The sequence below is a fragment of the Melospiza melodia genome, chromosome 5 (assembly GCF_035770615.1).
Source record: "Melospiza melodia melodia isolate bMelMel2 chromosome 5, bMelMel2.pri, whole genome shotgun sequence".
Taxonomy (NCBI): domain Eukaryota; kingdom Metazoa; phylum Chordata; class Aves; order Passeriformes; family Passerellidae; genus Melospiza; species Melospiza melodia.
This window is the reverse complement of record NC_086198.1, coordinates 80,248,648-80,272,026: the sequence shown is the minus strand read 5'-3', so window position 1 is coordinate 80,272,026 and position 23,379 is coordinate 80,248,648.

Here is a 23,379-nt window from a genome sequence, read left to right as displayed (position 1 = left end):
AAATGTTATCACATATCCACATCATGCATTGGTGCTTCCAGTCTGAGCAGCATTATAACTGCATAAACTTACTGTCAGATTTCTCTCACCTTCTGCAATGAAGAATGCAGCATAATTCTCACCATCATAAGAGTTGAAGGGTAAGAAGAGGGAAATGCTCAGGCAATTACTGGTATTAAATTCCAGCGATATATATGTACTATTAGAAAACAGGGAAGCAGACATAACTAAAATGATGGTTGAGACACAGACTTTGGCAACCTAATTTTGCTTTTTATGAATCATATGTTAAAGTGCTAAATGAAAATAAGATTAAAATGATCAAATGCCAAAGCAGTTCCACATGGCAGAGATCACTGTTGATCATGATCATTAGATATGGAAAATATACAATAAGATAAACCCCAACCTTGTAGGCAGAGACTACTGGCAGAGGGAACACTTATCTTTTCAAGAGATAAATATGCATGCTTGGATGTTAGTCTTTATTTAAAAAAAGCAAATTACATTAGCTTTAACATTCATGTAAAACACATAGTGTTTGATTTCTCTATAGTGCTAATAAATCTTGGCTGATTTATAACTTTTGATTTGTTTTCTCCCCACTTTGGTATTGGATTTTTACATCATACCAAATGACAAGTGATGTGACTACTAGAATCTTCTGGTTTGTTCTCCTTCTGAGTGTCTACATAGACTTCTTATTTCCATTGAGGTATGATGCTGCTATTGCTCAAGGGCAAGAATTTGCTAATCACAAACATTTTTAAACAAACCACATTTCAATTTTTGATGAGTGTGATGCACATAGTAGACAAGATTCTATTGATGATACAAGTCAGAAGATAAGTTTTTTAGCTCTTAAAGCAACATCCAGCATATATTTTTATCAAAAACAATGATATTATGATGAGATTTTAACAATGAAAATAATAAAACATGTCGACATTAAGATACATGAAAGTGTATTTTTACATGACTAAATTTTTATGGAATGGTGTGTAATTGTAGCTGCCATGTGTGAGAATGTGGTAGTATCAGTCTTGGTTTCTTTAGCTGTATCAGAAAATACAGTTCCTCTTCTTTGACACCCTTAGATTGTATCTGTAGCAATAAATAAAACAGACCCCATGGTTAAGTGTTGTGACACTGCTCACATCTTCATGGTTGAATTCTCTTGGTATCAGGAAGCCAAATCCAGGCTCTGCCTTGATAATGTTCATTGCCCCAGATGCAATTTGGGAGATTAGGGTTTTTTTTGGCACAGACTAAAATTGCCCCAGGGATTGTGCTAAAAGTTTAACATCATGGCTGATCACATAGATCTGCAGCCTGGGCTTGTGTTTGTTCACAAACACAGCTATAATTCTGTAGTTTTCATTGTAAAAAGAATGGATACTTAAATATTTGCCAATCCTTTGTACTCTGAGGATTCAGCAGAGTCAATGGAGACAGTAATATAATTATGTAAAAATGAAGAAATATAATGTTAATTCTCTGGGTGTTACACCGCACTGCAGATGAAGAGCTGTGAATATCCAAGTTGCTCCTAATTTTTCTCCACATTTTGTATTTTAGAGCTATTTTAGGGTGTTTTCTCAGAAGATGAAAGAGGCTGGTTTCTTGCATCTTTTCTGTGGCAACTAAGGACAGTCATCCTCTGTGCTTCTCTGTTAAATTAATGGCACCAGGGCAACCTCATTAACCACTTTCAAGCTCCATGTTTTCCCAAGAACCATTTCACAATGAAAACCATGAAAGCTCATGAAGATGAAAGGCCCCACAACATTATTGTTACATTTGTGAAAAATGGGAAGATGCTCGGCTAATGGAAGCTAAAAGTAACTCATTGCATTAAGTACCTTTCAGTGGTTTATGCAGTAGAGAATCTGCAGGTAAACTCCAAGTGTTGTATGTTACCCCTCTCTCCAGCTGCTGTAGAAAACAGACAGAATAACCTGAGACCAAGCATTTTTTAGAATGTGACCACATCACTGACATGATGCTGAGCCCTGGCCTGCGTTCTGCTGAAAGCTGTGAGAGTGAGCACTGCACATCCCCAGGTTGCTCTAAGACATAAAAAAGAAAATCAGAGTTTCCTGTCTCATGGGCAGGATGAAGGAGTTAATAGTAAGCATAATTAGTACAAATGCTAGTGATAAAATCCTCACCTTGTAGGAATCAATGGGAAACACCTGCTTTAAGGGTCAGAATTTCATCTTAGACATTTTTTTCCACTAAGACATTTCTATATCTTATTTTTTGGTTCACAACAATTACTGATTTCCTGCTCTATTTTCTGAACGATTATATAATGAAACAACTACTGTTCTCGTTATCTTCACCCTTGGAAAGTATTTTCATATTTTTAAAAAATGCAGGAGTTTTTTTCAGTATTGGCATATGCTTTTTTTCACAACAGGTTGTCACAGGAAGCAAAAACAAAGAAGTGTTAAGAGAACTGTATGCAGGGATCCCCCTTTAAAATGCCAAGTGATGATTATTATATTTACTAGATGGACTTCATTTTCAGGTTTTGGAAGGCAGACATTTGGCTGAAAATTAGAGGTCTGTTTTGTCTGCAAGCAACAACTAGAAGTGAGGAAGGTGCAGCAGACTGGAAGGTGAAGCCTCTCTGTCCCCTGAAGAGGTGGAAGTTGCAAGATGTGACATAGATGACTAGCAGGAAAGTCCTGAGAAGGTGCAAAGTAAGAAAAAAAAGCCTTTTACATTAAGGGGCTCCCATACCTATGCCTCATGAAAGAAGGAAGAAATACATGGTGCAAAAATCAATTATACAAAACAAATACAAAAATATATCATGGAGCTGTTGGCTTATAATCCATATTTTGTGTACAGCTGAGTCCCCTGAGTATTCATGTTATACTGTGGATTTATGCACAGCATTTTTTTTAGCAGAGCAGAGTCTGTCTGGGCTGGTAAAAATGGCATTTTTTTTACCCAACACATATAATATTTCCTTTCAGAAGTTAATTAAAGACACATTTTATTTGAATCAACAGATCAAAACCAGAAACCATATTCAGAATGTTGTGTAATATTGATTGATATTCAGAATAATGATTATAGCAGTATAGAAAACATTTGCTGAAAATGGTCTTAGAAGAACAGAATCCTAGAATTGTAAAATGGTTGGGGTTGGAAGAGACTGTGAGATCAAATAGTTCCAATTTTCTGCCATGGGCAGGGAGAGTTCCCACTATCCCAGGCTGCTCAGAGCCCCATCCAGCCTGGCCTTGAGCATTGCCAGGGATGGGGCAGCCACAGCAGCTGCTGCAGAGAGGATGAACCCTAAAAGCATAAACCAGGCAGCATTCACAATAAGATGTAACAAAATTACAGCAGATGGTATTGCGTGTACAGATGGTGTTTCATCCTTTGTGTTTCAGAAATACACCTGATATCCATTGTGGCCTGGGTGAACTCTCACATCTCATGTTTGCTTTGAGGTGATGTAGGAATGAACTAATGAACTACCAAAGGGAGCTTTTTCTGCTCATAACTTGACATTTCCTCCTGTGCTAGATCTAGCAATTGGATAACTATACAATGATCTAGACCAGGGAACTGACATACCTGAATTTCAATTTACTTATAAGAATTAAAAAAGTGAAGGTTTTTTTATTTGTGTTTTTTTTGTTTTGTTTTGTTTTGTTTGTTTGTTTGTTTGTTTGGGGTTTTTTGGTTTTTTTGTTTTGTTTTGTTTTGTTTTGTTTTGTTTTTGTTTTGTTTTGTTTTGGTTTTTTTTGTTTTGGTTTGTTTTGGTTTGGGTTTTTTTTGGTTTTTTTTGGTTTTTTGTCCAGTGGTTGGGTTTGCTGGTGCTGCAAAGCCCTTTTGCTGTACATGAGGTGCCTGGCCCAGGTATACTTAAATGCAATGTCAGCACAGAGGATCATGTGAGAACATATTATCAGCAGCATGGAGATCTCCTATCAGATGAAATGAAAGCATTTGTAAGACTGAGATCTGAGGTTTGTTGTACTCAAAGCTCTGCATCCTCTGGAATGACTGGTCACATTCCCTTCCTGAATGTTTGCTTTTCCCCCTTCCTTTGTGACAGCTCTAGCAGAGTAGAAAATGGTCCAATGAACTGACACAAGAGAATTTTATTTTTCTTTTCTTTTGGTGGATTACTTTTCCACTGGAACAGCATTTTAACCAATGTTCTGCTAACTCACACATAGTTCACTTGGTTGTTAGGTCCAAGCAAGTGAGATGGCAGGGAATGTATAAAAGAACCACTGCAAGATTAGAATAACCAACCCTATTTGAGGGTTGCAAGTGCAATTTCATGACATTAGATGTAACTTCAAACTACACAAGAATAATCAAACTCTCTTTCAACTCACAGTGAATAAGTACATGTCCTTTAATTTCAGCCTTATGTTGTTGCTTCCTGCCAATTTAGACAAACATCTTACTCAAATTATTTCTTCTAGATAATGTTGAAATAGTAGAACACATTCAAATAAATCCCTGATGATTCTACCACCCATCCTTACGTATATATTGCAGTAATTTCTCTTAAATATGAAAGCTGTTAACACTGGGAATTCCTGATTTCTTTTCTTTACAACAGCAGCTGAAGACTCTAATCAAGCAAACAGGCTAGATGCTGCATGAGTAGGCAGTTTATGGAGTTTACCATGAAGATAAGATTGAGTAAAACAGCAGATTATATAGTCCCTTAAGACTGCAGTCTTTCAAGTCCTTTCTTCTTCTCAAAACATGTTTGCAAAAGCTGTGAATCCTCATTACATGAGGTAGAGAGACTACAAAACCATTTACTGATCTACAAGGAACAGAAGACTAAAATAGCATGTTTTGGGGAAGAAAAGTTTTCTGTTGAAGAATTTTTCTGCAGAAGAGCTTCAGTCTACCAGGGACAATGTCTTTACAAAGAGAAAGGTTTTCACTAGTATTAAAAAAATCAATTATATTATAATCCCCAAACTGGATTATGCTAATTTGTCTTTGGTTTTCCCATTTGGTGTTCACCAGGTAAGTCCTCATATGCATATGTATTGGTTGCTCAGTCTTATCTGAGAAGTGGTAATTCACTACTGAAAGCAGAAAGGAACACATTCTTAAAGTACTTGCTTAACCTGATACTACCTTAAGTTCTAAGAGTAATTTAGCCTGTCAAGTTTGACTTGGCTTTGAAAACACAATCTTCATACAAAAATGGTTTGAGAGATGCCAATTTTCAGATAGTAGCTGCTCAGCTGAGAAATTTAGCATGTTCTGCGGTGTCTACAAGGCTGTTTAAAACAAAATCAAATTGAGAGGCCAGTTGACATCTCTGCTAAGGAGGAAGCTTTAAACTTACTCATTTGTTATTTGAAATAGGATAAATTCTCCATACAGTCATAGCTACAGTGGAGAGATGAAGGAGGAAACTCCTGTGTGTGACCTCTCAGCAGTTTGGTCTTAGACAAAATCTCAGCTCCCAAAAGCCTGGGCCATGGCTCTGCTCCACTGCCACTGGAGCTGCTGCAGCCCTGTGAGATCAGCGTTCTACTGCAGCCCATCCTTGCCCCCCTCAGCCATTTGTGTGTGTCTCTAGCTTAATCATCTCACAGCCTGCATCTGGTAGCAAAGAACATCAGCAGGGTTATTTTGAAGTCAGAGCATTTGTTGAAAAGAAAAGCCAGGTAGGAGAGGCCATGCAGAGCTGCCCTCACAGACACAGCACTCCAGGAGCACCCTGGAGTGTTCTGCAGGCTGAGAAGTGGAAGGAACAGCCCGTACTCCATGGTGGTTTAGGAGAGCACAGCCATGGATTCATAGTGGTGCAGCTGGAACTGTAATAAAGCATCCGAGGCAGATGGAATGTATTGCATAAAATGACTGCAGTTTTTCTCTGGCCATGCAGGAAGTCTGGGTAATTGTCCAGACTAGACTGCTCACCTTAAGGCAGCTATATTTAGGTAAGATAAATCCCATCTGCAGTTTCTCCATGGAGCTGAGTGAGGTTGCTAAGCTGGGGGTAAACTCAGCGCTTTTGAAGTGAGAAGAGAAGCTGCTGAGTCCATGAGCTTCAACCTAATAAAACAAACACAATTATCCAATGACTACTCCAGTCTGTACTGCATAGTAACCATATGATAGTTATATGTGTAAAATAGCTAACAACTGTGTAGCTAGTAAGTAAAACAAGCTCGGCCACCACTTTAGAAAAATTATTGTATTACTGTCTGCTTCTTAGTTTAACTTTAATACTCATATTCTTGCCTTTTAGGGGTATATTTTAAGCTTTACTATCACTCTGAGAGCTTTCCCAGTGACTAGAAGTAACTGTGAGCTTCATGGAAAATATGTATTTATAAACAAAGTATTAATTTTAATACTCTTTTGTGAATGTCTGAATAATTATCCTGAACGGACTAGAAGCTGCCAGAAGGCAGGGCCAGTCTTGGTCTCAGACAGGGCTTTGTTGCAGCACAGAGTATTGGATAGGCTCAGATTTTGGGTATAATCACTTGTTCAACCATATTGTTTGCCTCTGTGGGCATTCAATAAAAAATGCCCCAAAAACTGATGCTCAGTGTCCTGACAGAGGAAGCAATAAACGCATCGTGGAAGACTCTTGCAGAAACTTTAGGTGTAGGTGATATCCTAACTTAGAGCAAACTATGTTTACATAATCAGAAAAGAAAGGTTTCAAGTATTTTTAGTTGTCAAAAAGTGCTGAAGGGAAGAGAAAATGAGTGCCACAAACAGAGCAAATTGTTACTCACATAGTTATTGTTCTTCTATTATGCAATTGCTTGTAACATGCTTCTGCCAAAATTAGATATTTCCCATATAGTGCAGTGAACTGTGTTTCCTTATTTAGAGCTTGACTGATTTTTCCCATCCCCCCTATAATGCTGAGATACTGCTTGGCTTTCTTTTTTGTTTAGTCCTCATTCAGCAAACCATTAAAGCAGGCATCACAATCAACTTCATATCAGGATGTAGATGGTGCCATTTGTCTAAATTTCAGTGGATTGAGGTTGAATTTCCCCTTTCCAAGCAATGGGAGCACAGAGAGTAAGGTGCCATTATCACCTGGTGGCATGGACTGAACCATACTGCACTGCCAACTGCATTGAAAGAGATTATGACAAAAAGGAAATCTGTATAAATGTTCTTGCTAGTAGCTGTCATTTTCATCTTCATTTTCTTCAAAGGGAGGCAGTGTTCTGTTGTATCAACTACTACCACAGCTCACCTGGCAGATCTGACTGCAGGGCTGCAATCACCCCTCTTGGCTGCAGCATCACCTGGGGCACTGAGTGAGTTAAACCTTAGCTTTTCATGTTTTCCTGCATTGACTGTGACTCCACAAATGCAGGAATTACCGCTGCCCAACGTGTCTAGATTGCCAGATTTTGGTATAAAAACAAAAGTTTAACTGCAGCAGTTTTATGCATAAATGATTTGTCCTAAAAGTCCCACCTTTAATTTAATTTCTGCCTTTTCAAAGTGCAATGCTTGATCATTAGTAATTTAGCATCAATAGCAAGCAAGGATAGCACTCATGATTGTGACATGCAAAACACTCACTCTTAGTGTTTCTTGTGGATGATCCCATTCTTTAAACAGCAGCCCACTGATTTGTGGGTATCTTAGCTTTCAACCACATTCCAAACCTCAGGCTGTTGGTAACCTTTTATCTCTGCTCTTATCAGCATTTACTACTGAGTGGCTTGAAGAAATAGATATCACAATCAAAGGGTGGTGCTTCGCCCTAGATATTGATCAAAGGCATTTATTGACAGACCAATTTGTAGCAACATATGGAAAACTAACCTATTTACACCAGAGACAAGGTAATTCCAAGATAAAGATGTATAAACTGCAATGTTGCCTGCTAGAACTTACTTTTTGTGTTCTGCTATGACACTTTTGTGTTCTGCTTTAAGAACTGCGCCTAGTGAAATACACCCTGGTATCAAATTCCAATAACATTGTAATACTAGGAAACATGTACAAAAATTAAATAATGTGAAAAACTGTTGAGATTTTTATTTAAAAGCAAATACATGAAGATATAACTACTGAGCTATAAAGTTAATACATTTCCTTGTGTTTCCTACTGCTAGTGTATTAAATTCAATCGAAGCAAAGTATTTTTCAACATGCTGTATAAATCTCTTGAAAAATGAGTTTTTCCATTGATGTAAGCTGATAGCTACTAATTTTATAAATTAATTACTTGGTATACCCTCATAAAAAACTAAATTAAGATGGCATTGGACCCAAGAAAACAATTAATTCAAGGAAAAATATTTTTCAGATTTGTTTCAATTGCATCAAATTCAAAGCTGAAAAACATGATTAAACTTAAAAGTTACACTCATTAAGGTGCTCAGCAAAGATTAAAGCTCTCACATATCTTTAACTCTGTGGTAATTATATTAATATAATGAAAGTGTTTAATATTTATAATTAATTTTTAAAAGAATTCTCCAATCCTATGTTTTTACTACTTGTGGTATCAGGGAAGGGCAGAGTTAAAGTTAGGTGCCAGACTGCCCTAATCTTAATATGTTTGGATTACCATTATGTGTAACCAGACTCAAAAAAAACACTGACACCGATACTAAATTTCTTGTAGGACCAACCAGTTTTAAACAAATTATGTCTAAATTAAGAAAAATGCATTCACCAGGAGACTTAAAAAGGCTGACCCTGTGCTCCAAAATTGTTCTGTGAGTACAGGGTGGATTTGCTGGGTAATCCACTCTCTGTTTGTGCTCTCAGTAACCGAGCCCTTGTGGCAGAGGCACAGGTATCTCCTCTGCAGGGGGAACAGCATCAGCCTGCCCTGGCCTGGCTGAGATACTGCCCGTGGACACACACAGGGGGAATGCAGGGAGCTGAGGATCACCAAAGTGTCTCTGCCTCCTTCAGGGACTCTAGGCTGGGTCTGTGAGCAGAGACACTCCTTTGTCTAGAGGTCGTACGTTCTACACAGAATAACTAAAAGAATGCAGGGTAAAGGGAAGATTCCTGTTATGAGTAGAAAAGTTGCCCATTTTTTAAAAGCTTGAAGAGTTCACAGGTTGGGCCAGTTGCTGCCACGGTGGAGTTCTGTTTGTTGTTGTGATCACCTGTTATTAATAGTTTTTCATTAACTACCTGTGGTTGATGGTTGGGAATTCCCCTTTTTGTCCAGTAACACCCTGCTGCTTCCTGGAGGATGGCACCAAGATGGTGAAGAGGAGGGGACAATGAAGTTGGCATGCAAATGAGGAAACCCCTCACCAAACCTAGGAAAAACCCCTAAAAACAGCAAGCCAACATGGAATTAAGGGATCGAAGTGATGTCTAGACGTGAGGAACAGAATCCAGTGTCCACTAAGACCCTTCTTACCCCTCACCCTAACCCAAGATGTCAGCTAGACAGAGGAGACACTGAATGTCAAACCAAATAACTGGGACTCTACTGATTCTCTCCCGAGGACAGAATCCCCAGCTCTGGCCACAGACCAGTGGGCACAGCTGCACTTTTCTTCCTCCTCCTCCTCATCTCTCCTGGGAGCAGCGGTGGTGTGAGCGCAGACCCGTCGGTTCTCCCCCCTAAACTGATTTTTAATAAACACATTAAAAGGGAGAAAGATCTCTTGCCCTATTTATTTCAATTCCCATCAGCCCTTCATGCAGGGAAGCCTTCAGGACTCCTCTGCCTCCAGTCCTTCCCTGTGTCCTTTGGTTTAAGGGCCCATATGAGTTCAGCATGGCTGGTGGTGTGAAGGGCAGTTTAGCAACATTAAACTAGGCCAGAATGGCACTGGAAACACCTTCTGCAAGGCAAAGCTTTCTGAGGGCAAGCCTCTGGCTGCCTATGCAAAGAAAAAAGTCTGTGAGATACCCACCCAGCAAGCTGCAATATGAGGGCTTTGCAGACATTCAAACACCTGCAAGAGAAGCAGTTCCTTAATACTAGTATTTATAAATTATTTTAACTGAGTCTGTTGACATTATTGCATGCTGCTGGCTCTTTCCCAAATGCCAGGGACTGTTTGTTCCATTGGCAAAATGTATAGCAGAGAGAATAAATTCCTCCTCAGTCAGCTTCCACAAAACCCCGCTGAAGCGATGTCCAGCCTCCCCCTGCTCTCGTTGCATTATACTCTGGATCTCATTTTGTTTCTTTCTGGCTTAATGCTTTTGTTTTGCACTTTCATTTAAAATGCAGTGCACTTCCAAACAGCATTTCCTTACAGCCCAACTAGTTTTAAAACTTGACAGAAGTTGTGCTCCTACTCCATTCTGCCAAAGACTAAAAGCAGTGTGAGAATGAAATTAAATCTCTGGATAAAGAGGGAGCTTACAAGGCAATATAAAATGGAGAAAATATGGACAGATGAACACAAGATAAAATCTCTTCCTAACTCCTTACCAGTTGGCAGTTTTTACAGTAATTATAGTGTTATAGAAATTCCTGATTTAAACTTTTCACCGAAGATTAAAATCCCAGTTTGCACTGACTTATGAAAATAATTTCAGTTGTTATTAGCAGACTTTAATTGCACCAATATGCTTTTCACTGCTTAAAAAGGCCTTTGTTCTTTACAAATAGTGATACAAAGGTAACAGCAGTACTTCAGGGGCTTTTATTGCTTGGATGCAAAATAGAAGTCCTTAAGCTTTAAAAATCTCTTCTCTCAGAGATACCATCTTTTGCCTGGAGGTAAAGGAATTAGGGGATATTTACATGATTTAAGGCTAATTTTATAGCATATTATGTTCCCTTTCTGCCATGGAGTCAAATACTAGAGGATTTGATTTTCAAAAAATGTAAATATGGGTAAAATGTAATAAAACTATTGTTTGTATGGGAAAACTCCATGCTAATCTGCAATAAATATGCAATATTGGAATTGTGTAACTTGGTGGTCAGGAACAGGAAAAACAACAATAGCTGTGGGAAGATAAGTACACATGGTAATGCATGTGTAATTCATGCTAGATACTTGGAACAAAGTCAGAAATTACATTTTAGCTTTGAAACTTTGTTGTTTAGGTGACAGAGAAAAATAAAACAGACATAAAAACATTTAATAGATATTAACGAGGCATTAGTAAAACCTCATAAATATAACAGTTTAATCAAAAACACTGAACTCATAATTTCTAAATATAGTTACAAAATCAAGCATTTCACCTATGAATTCCAAGAATACTCAGCAACATTTTGGTGATGGGCAATGTTCAGTCAGTACAGAGTTGAGCAGTTGTTGCTTTTCTCTGAAGATAATGTTTAGCTTGAGGCAATTGTGAAGAAAGGCCAGGCTGCCAATGCATGGAACTGCTGGGAGATGTGGAGGGGAAAACGAGGCAATCTACTAAAAAAGAAAAAAAAAAAAGTCACAGATCTTTGAGAATATGATAAATGTGATAAATGTTTGGACCAGTGAGAGAGAGAGAGATGTGTTGAGAGAACTATTGAACAAGGAACTGTGGGAGGTCTGAGAAGAGCCAAATGCAGTGAATGGAGTGAAATCCCAGTGACCTGAGTGGGCAGAGTATGTGGTTAGGATGATGGAAGACAGACCAGAGAGGCTTATTTTGGACAGCCATCATTAGGAGTTTCAATCCTCAGGCCAATGAAGAACGTGGAAAGATAATATTGAGTAAGACCTAATTGCTCGTAATATGAATCACCATCAAAGGCAGAAATATGGATTTGGCTACATGAGGTAGGAGAAAATCCGCCAGACATTCTTGGGTCCACAGAACTGGGGGATAATAGCACACAGATTCTAGGTTATTTCATGTGATTTCTCCCATCTTTAGCTCTGGAATGAATTCACAGAGAAATGATTGCCTTCATTCTTGCTGGAACTTCTCAGAGAACTTTCTTAAAGAAAGTTTAAAGGAAGACAGCAATAAAATGGCTAGTGGTTCTCTATTCAGAGCCATGAACTCTTCCATGAGTGCTTGGGAATGATGCAGGAAGGGGATTTCATGTAGAGACAGACAGGGGTCATTTTGTGCAAGAGTATAAATAGCAAAAGGATGCCAGAGCTTTCAAATTGCATTAAAACTGTTACCAATATTCTGGATAAGAAGAATCATATAAGTCACCATGTACCTCAACAGGGAAAACTCAAGTCTGAGTCTTTCAAAACTCCACTATTAGTAGTACGGTTTTGCCTTTTTTCCCTTTTTTTTTTTTTTTTTTTTCTAATACAGTGGGACAGACCACATTTGCAGAGGAATTCATATAAGTGAGGATTTCTAAGAACTAAGACTGGTCTGAGAATCTTGACAAAAGGCAGAAATATGTCTTATTTGTCCTTAGTTGAAGTAGTCATTGAAATGAATGGAGAATTAATGAAAAATCTGCCAAGGCCTGATGGAATTGTCTAAAACATGTCTGCCCTTGTATTCATTTTCTCAGAATTTCATCACAAGCAGATATTCTTCAAATAGTTAGAAGCTGAAAAATGGAATGACATCTTGCAACAGATAACATGGAGTAGTTTATTGGTTTAAGTTTAGATTTGACTGTCCAGTAATGAGTCTCCCAATGTGTGGTTGTCCCTTATTTGTTCCAACCAATCTCCTATTTCTGTCAGGTACTTCTATGATGAAGTAAAGGATTTAGTCACTTCTGTGACAGAAAATATTACAAAAGTAATATTTTATTGCCAAAACAGTTGCACCCACTTTGTCAAATGAGAGTAGTGCATGACCAATAGTGCCACCAGCATCTAAATCAGCAAGTTTGCATCAGAGTAGTTTGTGGGGTCAGATTTTAAATAAACCTCAAATATGCAAGCTATAAAAACCTGTGCCAAAGCAGCTCTTACTTTTGCTTTAAAATTCTTGTACTTAATATTAATGCTTTCAAGCCACAGGCAGTAAACCTTTAACAAAATATACTGCACTTTCTGAGTGGTCAGATTTCCAGGCAAAATGTAAAGTTGACACTATTCATACCAAATTTCTAGGCTGAGGCTGAAACAGCAACAGAACCTGTTACATATACTCCTTTTCTTTAGAAGCTTCACTAGCACATGTGCTTTTCTATGAACACTACCCTTAAATCCTGTAATCTGTGCTTGCTGTCCAACAAAATATCCTTTCACATTTGTCTACTTTGGGTTTCTACAATAACTTTTTTGTAAAATATAGAGTACACTCGAAAATGCAAGTGTCTTGTGTTTCCAAAGAGCAGCTGAGATTTCTCTGCAAGGAAAAGCATTTTTAGAACCTCAGGATACCTTCTACCTTTGTGGTAGGCGAGGTGACTTTATAACAGCAATGCATTTTTGCACATTGAAAGTTGATTTTTTACAAAAATCTTTACATGGTATTTGACTTTGTCTATACATTCAAAATTGGGATATGTTTTAAAGTCTTTTAGGTGTCACTAAGCATTGCTGTAAGGGACTTGTCAACTAAAAAGCAGATTTCTCTTCTCCTACTGCTGACTGCCGAGCAAAATGTGCCATTTTCAGAACAAACACAAGAGGGGGCGTTTAGATGATGTTGTGTCTGTTCTTTAAATGCTGCTCTATAATTTCTGTGTAAAACACTGGCCATGAGTCATGTACTTCTGGCTTTTGACTCATTCTTACTGAGTTCCTACCAGTGTCATCTCATAACTCTTCAGCTGAATGATGCTGATTTTGCTTTGATGCATGATACTCTAGTTAATTTCCTGTACAAGAAAGCTGACACAAGGCAATGTATATTTAATTTTACTTCACACCCACACTCACACTGCAGACACGTGCACCAGATCTTCATAAGGTGTGAGAGAAGGCTCCTAATTTCACAGGCCACAAATGAGATCAAACTAGCAGTTAAATCATTCCACACCCCATTTACAGTCACTGTTCAATTTTTCCTGTCAACCCCAACTACTTTCCTTCCGTGACCCACAAGCCCCACACTCCCACATCAGCTCAGAGCCACCACCATGCAGCCTTGTACTTTAAACAACATTTATGGGTTGTAAGTTCCTACATTACAATGATTATTCTAGGGTTGGTGTGGCTTTCATGAATTACACTTTAAGCAATTTGGTGTGTGGTTTTCTGTTGGGATGTTGAAGAAAGTGAGATACAGTGAAAAATGGTAGCTTCAAGTTGTGTTTTTCTAATATTCATGAAAATGTCTCAATAGCTGATCTATGATTAAGTAATTTTTTTCTACACTTGTATTTTTTTATGAAGGAGTTGCAGAATTAGAATTTGCCAAAGAGCTTTGGTGTGTTACACTTATGGCTGGAGTTATGGCTGCTGTGGCCAGGATGTGAGTGGGGATATATGGGCTGTAGGAGAGGTAACAGAATCCAAGGAGAGGGTCCAATTCATAGAGTATGGCTGGAGAGAACAGAACTACTTCTTGTCCTTTCATGGGGTGTAAACTCCAGCCATGGTAGCTAAATTTTACTCAAGGGGTTTCGCTGTCCTTGGGTTTTCTTGAGAGGGAAAATTTGATTATTTTAAAAGTGATGCAGCTCTGCTGACAGATGAACTATTCTCTAAGTCAGTGCCTTTGGAATTGTCTCCATCACCAGGTGTTCTTGAAAATGCCCCCAGGTCTGCTTTCTTTCATTCTCCCTATAATTTTGAAAGTATAAGGAATATCTGCATTTTCAAACTAGGAGATATTGCTATTGCTTGTTGCAAGCCAGACCATGGCTCTGGCCCACTGTGAGATACAGGATAAGAGAGGACAGTGCACTGACCTGCAGTTGGGTAGTTTGCTATTTTGTGGAGCTCTTAACTTTAAAGTGACCTTACTTAACAAATGTATTTGTTCACTGGGTAGCAGGAAGCACCAGCCTACACAAACAACCCAGGTCTCCTCAGAAGGGGTGGGAGTGGAAGGATATATTTGTGTGTACTGTGCAAGAAATTCATGCTCATGACCAATTTGGCTTCCTGCACTGGTGTATTCCCAACTTGGGCTGAGCACAGTGCTGAGATGTGCACACTCTCTTGCTGCCATGCAGTGTTTTACACCTTTAGGTACCCTTCAGCTGCACACAGGGGGGACCAGGATTGTTCAAGAGCAGCCACAGATAGTAAGATGAGACTAGTAAAGAAATTGGCAGTATGAATATTTGTAAGGAACTGGTCAGGCATGAAAATGAAAAAGAAGAGTAATGAGCAGGTGGACAGACTGCACTGAGGAAGCTCACTTCAAAATTAGTCAAGTTATTGCAATTGAATGCAGAGATTAATCATGCATGCACTGGGCTTTTATTTAGTAGAACAAAAGCAGGTAAAGGAAGCAGCCTCAGGATGCTGGAATTTTGCTCTAAAGTCTGCAATGGTATACGATCATAGCTATTATAGTTTTTCCTTCAAAACATTTATCCTCTTTTGGTGTTAGAATCAGGAATCTTGACCTGACTCACTACAGTTGCTACTGTGCAATATCAGTTTCTCTAAAATTATTTTAAAAAATCAAAATGTCCTGTTTGCCTTCATAATGGATAAACTATGATGCAATGAGATGCGTGGATATCTCTGTACATATGACTTAGAAACAAAATAGTCTAAAGTCTCTTCACTGAATAAAATAAGTTGTTAAAGTAGTGCTTTTTAGAGCCAAAGAAATCAGAATACACAAATTATTCATAAAATTACTCTGAAATTCCTTATGCCTCCATGTATATTTTATAATGTGACACGGAGAGAAGCACCTCTAATTGGCAATTGTCTGATTCCCCTCGTCAAATACAACCTTTGGCTGATTCTGATATCGTGATATCAGAATACTCTCACAGTTTTAAATATTTCCCCCCAAATAAAGACTCTCCAAAACAAAAATCCAAGTCCTTGTAGTAGGCCCAAATACTTTAGCTTTCAGGTAGACTGATGGTTTCTTACACTATTCCACCCCCTTTAACCACTTGTGCACTTACCTTGAAAATTCAGGTTTCCAAGTAGCTGAACATAGGATGTCTATCAAATACATCACCTGCTTAAAAAATGATGGATTTTGTCAGCAGCTTCTCTGTGTACTTGATAGCTGTTTCTACTTCTGAATTACTTCTTCTGATCTCATGGTAGCTTGTGGTCCTGAATTTCATCCCCTCTTTGCCTTGAGCTTTTTTTGGGTGAAAAGGAATTATTAAATTGCTGTCCAACATGTTCTCAAAGTCACTACAATTTGTCTTTAGATCTGTTTTTAAGAGCTACAGGAGTGTCACCCAGAAAGGATGCTTCACTAGTAGTGAGAGTGGGCATAAGCAGTAACAGCCAAAGAATCTTTTCAGTACAACAGGGAAATTTTAACAAGGGTCACCTGAGATCCTTCCTTTGCTCCTTTTTCAAAGCTCTCTGTGTTAAGCATTTTGCCTAAACATGTGTTTTCTTTTGGGTAAAGGCACAGCTTTGTCTAAATGGTAAGGCTCTGGTAAAGCCTGGAGTGACCTGAAATGATGACATGATGCTTGCAGAGCATTCAGAGCAGACAGTTCTGAACAAAGCAGACATTTGAGGAAACAGCATGTGCCGTGAATCTTTGGGCTGGTAAGTATAATAACAAACACTGCAGGCAAAGCTGGTAGAATAGGAAAATAAATTAATCTGTCCTCAGCCTAGTCTGGAGGAGGCTCAGCTGTGGAGCTCTGCAGGCACAGCCTCTCTGTGGCAGCTGACGGTGAAGTTGTCACACTGAAGGGACTGCAGCTGTGCTGAGACACTTACCAGACTGCAAGCTCCCCACAGGAGTTGTTCTAGTCTGTGAAATGTCTCTAGTTGTATTTCCTATGGTCAGATTCTGAGTGGGGGATATTTCTTAATCATGATTTTTTCCCCCCTCAAGTTCACAGCCAGCAAATTCCTCATTCACATTGACATGAAACATGCCTTCCCATGGTGGATATTCATTCAGATCAGCCTAGAGGAACGTGGTCTTCAGCTGGAAAAAACACACTTAAATTTCTTTGAAGTACTACAGGCTGAAAAATTATTTTCCTTTGATTACATAAAATTATCTCCTCTCACAGCTAAATAGCAGAGGAAGCTTTGGACTGTGGAGGTGCTGTTGGAACCAAGTCTGATGTTTGGACAATTTCTTCTGCTTATTTAGTAATAGACACAGTTGAATCAGTTCTTTACCTCATTAACCCTCCTTTGACAAAATTTACTTGACGTACTCTGCTTAGTGTTGTGCTTTGTCCCTCTTATAAACTTTTATTTCAGACTCATCACGGGTTTTATGAGTGTGGAACATTAAAGCAAGCACATTTACAGTGTCATCCTCCCATTGAGACCCTGCTGGCCTTAGTTTTCATATGTCCACTCCTGACTTCCTCTGAATGTCTCATAAGGCTGGATAGTAGATTCTTTAGAAACTCTTCTTTTACAGAGGAGAAGCAGGCTAGATGATCTATGAAACCTATCTCTACTTCAAAATATATCTTCACTTGAAAGTCTGTGCACTTCTGGACATTTTCCCAAGAATGTTTTTGATTTGTTCATGAGTGTTGTGCATTACAAACAAGTACACAATGTCAGTAAGCAATTTTTCCAATTAAGTCCATGGAATTGTTTGGTGTACAGGAAATTATAACCAATTTTTTTGTTGGTTTGCTCGCCAGGGTCAACGTAGTGAAGATGGACATTTTTCTTCTGCATACTATATCTGTGTAATCCTGAGTTCTATCAGCTATGACAGAATGGTATTGTCAACCACAATTAATTTCCTTTACAATAGTGGGGATAACTTCACGGCTCATTAGACTGATGATTTCATTCTGAATTGTTGGACTTGTGTAATCTTGTTTTCTCTTCAGCTAGCTTCCCAGGGTCTCATTGTCATTGCTGTGAAGCTTCAGTAATTCAATAAAATTCTCCTCATCAATCTGATGGCCATGAATTACCAAGCCTTTTCTACTCCAGTAATGTACAGTGAGTACTATTTTGTACAGTGAGCAAAACTGATTTCCCAGCTAATATTTTAGCTTTCTTTACCCTTAAGACATGCTGGAAAATGTGGCATTTGATATTCCAAGCAAACAAAAACGATTTGGTAACAATTTAAACAAACTTTGGCTGGGAAGCATAGACATATGGTGGAACTTTGGCACAGAAGTGAATTTCTTTTCCTCCCCTCCACCACTGCTGGCTCCATTTCTTCTGCTGCTGCTTTAGGTAAAGCTTTGTGTCAAGTGGTGCAGCTGTGACATCAGAGGTAAGGCGCCCACTGCTCAGCTAACCCCTTATGGATGCTGAATTTGTGATATCACAGCAGAGGACTTAACAGTAATGGAGCTGTGCAAACCACTGAGGAATAAATATAAAAGTATTTTGAATGTTTTTTGTAAGATAATGTTACAGCCACTTCTGGTGATCAGAACTTTGAAGATTTTTTGCTTGCCTAAGTCTGTCAAGATACAATATTGTAACATTATTCTGGAGCTGTAGCAGAATACAATAATTTCATGAATGACATTAAAGTGGTTTGCATTCAGATGTTTCCATCTCCAAGAAAACGGCATCAAAGATAAAGGGAAGGGGGAGGAAAAGGGAGAACCAAAAGAGACAATTTTCAAAATAAAGAATGGAAAATCACATATATACTGTGGTTCACTGCTGTTAGACATTCAGCTGAGAGGATATGTGAGTTTTTATTTCACAGCTCTCATCAGAAACACTGAACTGCTGCTGGTACATGGAGCTAAAAGCCTGTCATGCATACTTTTGTTAGGAATGGTAGGTCTGCTAATATGTGTAGATTTTAAATTAGAAGTGGAGAATAACACTTGCATTATCTCTTTCATTTATGTCTCAGTTCTATGACTGGCCATTAATTTATGATTATCACAGAAACTTTTAACGAAGATAAATAAATCCAAGATTAAAAATATTTAGATATTGTAGTGAGGGGCTGCCTTGCATGCTAGGGGACAGTTTTAAAACCAACACCTCATTTCACTGTCACTTGTGAAGAGCAGAATAAAATAAATGCTTAATTACAAAAAAATTGATTTGACAATATTTGAACTAAAACATCTTCTTATATTATATGAATTGTACAGGATTATGAAAATAATTTCAATCTGGTATGTTTCATGTTCTGACAAAACTGTATCCTAACATCACCTGTCTTTCACTGTCATATTTAAATACTGGAGAGTTTCCAGGAGAAGCTGGTCAAAAAAGAAATAATGATTGAGAAGTGAGAAGGGTTTGGGCCACACACTTTAAGCTTTTATGTCATAGAGCAGATCCTGAAAATATAGTCTATAATGCATAAAAAACCAACACTATACATACATGATCTCTAGAGTATTTCTACATTGTGCTGTGTTGAGTAATTGTGACTAACTCTCAAATTTATATACTAAACATATAAATATATTACTGTATTTTCATATTTGATGCATATTTTAAAACCTGACTACAATAATAATAATGTTTATTGAGAATAAACATTCTATTTATAGAGCTTATTGGTAAATAAATTCTAAATATATAAAAATCCAACAAACCATAGAGTATAATTAGTAGATTTCGGTGTAATTGTAGCACTTCTTTACATATATCAGCAAAACTGACATCATTTAAATATTATTTTGAGCCATATTCAGTGTATACAGTGGCACCAGCAACATGGCACCATCAAGTTTATTACAGCACCTGAATTCTTCCAAACTCATTATTCCTGCCCCAAAAACCATGAGTACACAGCGAATGGCTTTATCTTCACCAAGACACAAATGGACAGCACAGAGCTGACTGGGTTAATGGAGGCAGGTTAATGATATCTACACAACACCAATATCTGCTCAGTGCTGCTATGATGGGGTCTATGACCATTAACTGCAATGTTCTACATGAAGGTGTGTACAAAATGCTCCCATGGAAGCTAAAAAGAGTTTGGGAGTTATAGCACATCCTAAGGACGGCTGGCCAGAAGAATGTAAAAGGCCTTTTTCAATTATTTATTTATTGCCCAGTAAATTGCTGGTATTTTAAATGTAAATACCCAAAGAAATTCTTCCCTTTATGTTTCATTGTGTGACAAATCCATCCCAGGCTTTTTATTTTTCATAGCAAGGAAGAGACTGAGATTTAGTGAAGAAGGTTTATATGCCAAAATATAGCCAAAAATATGGGAGTTTATTTGCATTAGATCTTTTGTTGGAGCTGTCTTCTAATCATGCTCCAACACAGTATGTTTTATCTACTGAAAATCCAAGTATTTGAGGGCACAAGACTTCTCAAAGGGCAATGCAGGTCACTTGTGTTTCCCCATAGAAAACTGTATTTAAGGCAATATCCAACACTAATTTCTGGGTGAAGTTTAAATGTTTTTGACTTATAAAGCCTGTAGTGCTTAGTTTGTGATGGCTTGAGAAGCTGCCTCCTTGTTGTCCATGCAAAGTCTCACTCAATTGCCTGCTACCCACAGGGAAGGGAAGAGCTCTCCTATTTCTGAGCACCTTGACTTTCCATACAACAATCAACCTGCTGGCTGCAAAAATCTCTTTGGCTGCTGCCTGTTCCTCTCTCAGTGCAAGCATGACAGTCATAAGTAGTGACTTGTGCCTCCAGGGAAGCCCTCTAGGCTGTAGATGAGCAGCCCCTTGAGAACAGAGCTCCCTTCCTCTTAGTTGTGGGAAGCAATGCTCTGGGTGTGGTGGGAAGCTGAGCAGGATGACCCTCAGGTTGGGCTTGAAAGATTGAGAAAAATTTGAACATGTTTACAGAAAATTTGAGCATGCTTACAGAAAATTTGAACATGCTTACAGAAAATTTCTCCCCAACAAGGGAGAAATCATTGAAGTGCTTTTTTGGGATTTGTACTAAACAGTTCACAGGATGAGAGGTGGTGAGACTAGGTACTGCACAGAAATTGTATGAGTGATGCAGTATGTTACAAAGGAAGGCCTTTGTAACTGAGGTAAAGCACCTATCTTGGATCTTTTAGGGATATGGGAACCAACTGAGAGATGCCATGGGATATGTAGCGTGATCAGTGTGACAAACAGGAACTTTTTGTGCCAACATCTATGAGGCAAAACTCTATCTGTTACAGTAAAAATAATCCAGATGTTACATAAGAACTTGGATGAGAAGTTATCAGTGTAGTTGTGTCTAAGAGGCAGCTGAGATGTGTAATGGTGGGTAGCTCACACTGGGATAGTTTGAGCCACACCTGCTCTATCACTGGCCTTGGACCAAGCTCCAGCAAAATCCATCTTTCTACAGGTGTTAATAACAGAACTGGGACACAGACTGGGGGTTCCAAGCTATACATGCACAGGCATTGCCTTAGTGGGTCTTCTGTAACTATTGAAACAAAATGTGATACAGTGGAGCATTTCAGCAGAGACATCATTGCTATTAGCCACAATTTGTAATTCCCATAGCCCTACCAGAGGCATTTGTACTGGCTTTTGGAAAATTTACATCCACCAGGGAACAAGTAAACAGCACAAGTCAGCCTGTGCAGTAAGAGATAAAATTCCAAGGCTTGGAAGAGGTCTTTGATGTTCTACATGAATAGAGTATATGTGGAGACCAAATACATACTCTCCAAATTTGATTCAATAAAACTGAAACTCTCTGCCTTGCCCTTGGCCTCGGAGTACACCCCACATTAAAACCATTCAATAAAATTTGATATGTTGCCAACTGTTGCCTGCCTGAAGATTAAACTACTTAAGTTTTCAATTACCTATGATATAATACAACAGAGACAGACAAGTAATGTCCTTAACCCTCTGGCTGAGCAATCAAAAAAAAAAAAAAAAAAAAGGCTATTTACACTAGAGAAAAGCCTGAATAAAGAGATGGGCTTTACATTGTGCCCCAAAGGTCCACAGAGAGGGACTTGGGCTATACATGCAGCTTTCTAGTATAACTATGTCACTTTGGGGACTGATTTTAAACATATATAACCCTTGACACATGCACTTCTAACAGTGTGAAGAGGCTTGATCTTATTAGATCAGGCCCCAGATCAATTTCAGTGCAAGTGTATCTTGCTGATGAATGAACATGAAGAGTCATGTCTGCAGTGTATTCTGTTGCAGAGATACCTGGGCTAGTTCCACCTTACAGAAGTCAACAATTGTGGCTTTGTTTGGATGGCACTGAGCAATCCTAGGGGTATTTACTGTAGGGCAACCACAGAACTGTGGTAACGTGGCTCTGGTGCTCCTGGGCTTTAACATTTGCTTAAAACCATTGCTGCACTGTCTCTGTGGACAAATCTGCACACTCAGAATTGGTTGGTTCATCTTTACTGTTGTTCTGACTTACAGAATACAGACTCAACCACACATTCCCACTGTAGGATCCCTGTAAATCTGATCCTTAAAGTAATGAGTATAATCTTCTTTCTGTTTCTCCGTACTGACTCCAAGGGAGGGCTGGATGATTTGTTCAGCTGGAAAATTTCACATTGTAGATATATTATTTCAGATGAATCCTATTTTTGGTGGTTTGAGTGTAAGAGTAATAAAGTAAAAATTGGACCTTAATTTCAAAATAGCTATATATCTGTCACTAGGACAGCATTATTAAGTAAGCACAGCTAATTAATCAGTGCTACCACTTCCACATGCAGAAGATGCAGCTTCAGCTGCTGTTGTAATATGGGCATGAAAACTACAGCTGGGAAGTCTGGTGAGAATTTGATATCTTCATCTGCAGTTGAAATGCAACTAAATCCCTTGTTCTCAGCTGTCCTCAAAAGGCTTGCAGCAGTGCATGAGAGAAAGTGTGTCTCAGGTAAAGTCTCAGACCAGGTAAGGCTCCCAAATAGAAAGGAGCATGGTGATTTGCCTGTGGAGGGATGCAGTAACTGATGCCCCAGTGCAGTGTTTCCTCTGGCCAGTCTGACTGAAGGAGAGGGTCACTGCATCTGCACCAGCTGGAGCTTCTGGGGAGGCACTCTCAGGAGCATAATATGGTTAGCAAGCAGCATGGTAATCTAATCACTGAATGGGAAAAGCATGACTGTAGGCAAAATGTGGCAGAATGCTAAGAACTTACAGTTAAAGGGAAAACAAAGTAGACTTCCCTCGGTATCTTTGAACCTGCATTGTTTTTAATCTGTTTCCAGGGGTTGTAATTAATTTGATTGCTATGTAACAAATCTGGCTGCCAGACATCTTGGTATCATATCAACAGAAATCTTGAGTAGCATTGTATCTCACCAGTTGTAAACTGCTGCATTGTAAATTGCTGCTTCAATGTGGGTTGAAGGAGTGTGCAAAAACCTCTGGTCCTGTCTGCAGCCAACTCCAATCTGCAGCTCCTTGCTTTGGTATGGATCCTAAAAGCAGCTCCTGCTGCAGTCATGCACTGGGACTGAACTTTGTACATTTTCTAAGCCACAACTAGTTTCTATTTAAGATGTCTGAAGTAGCAAGCTGAC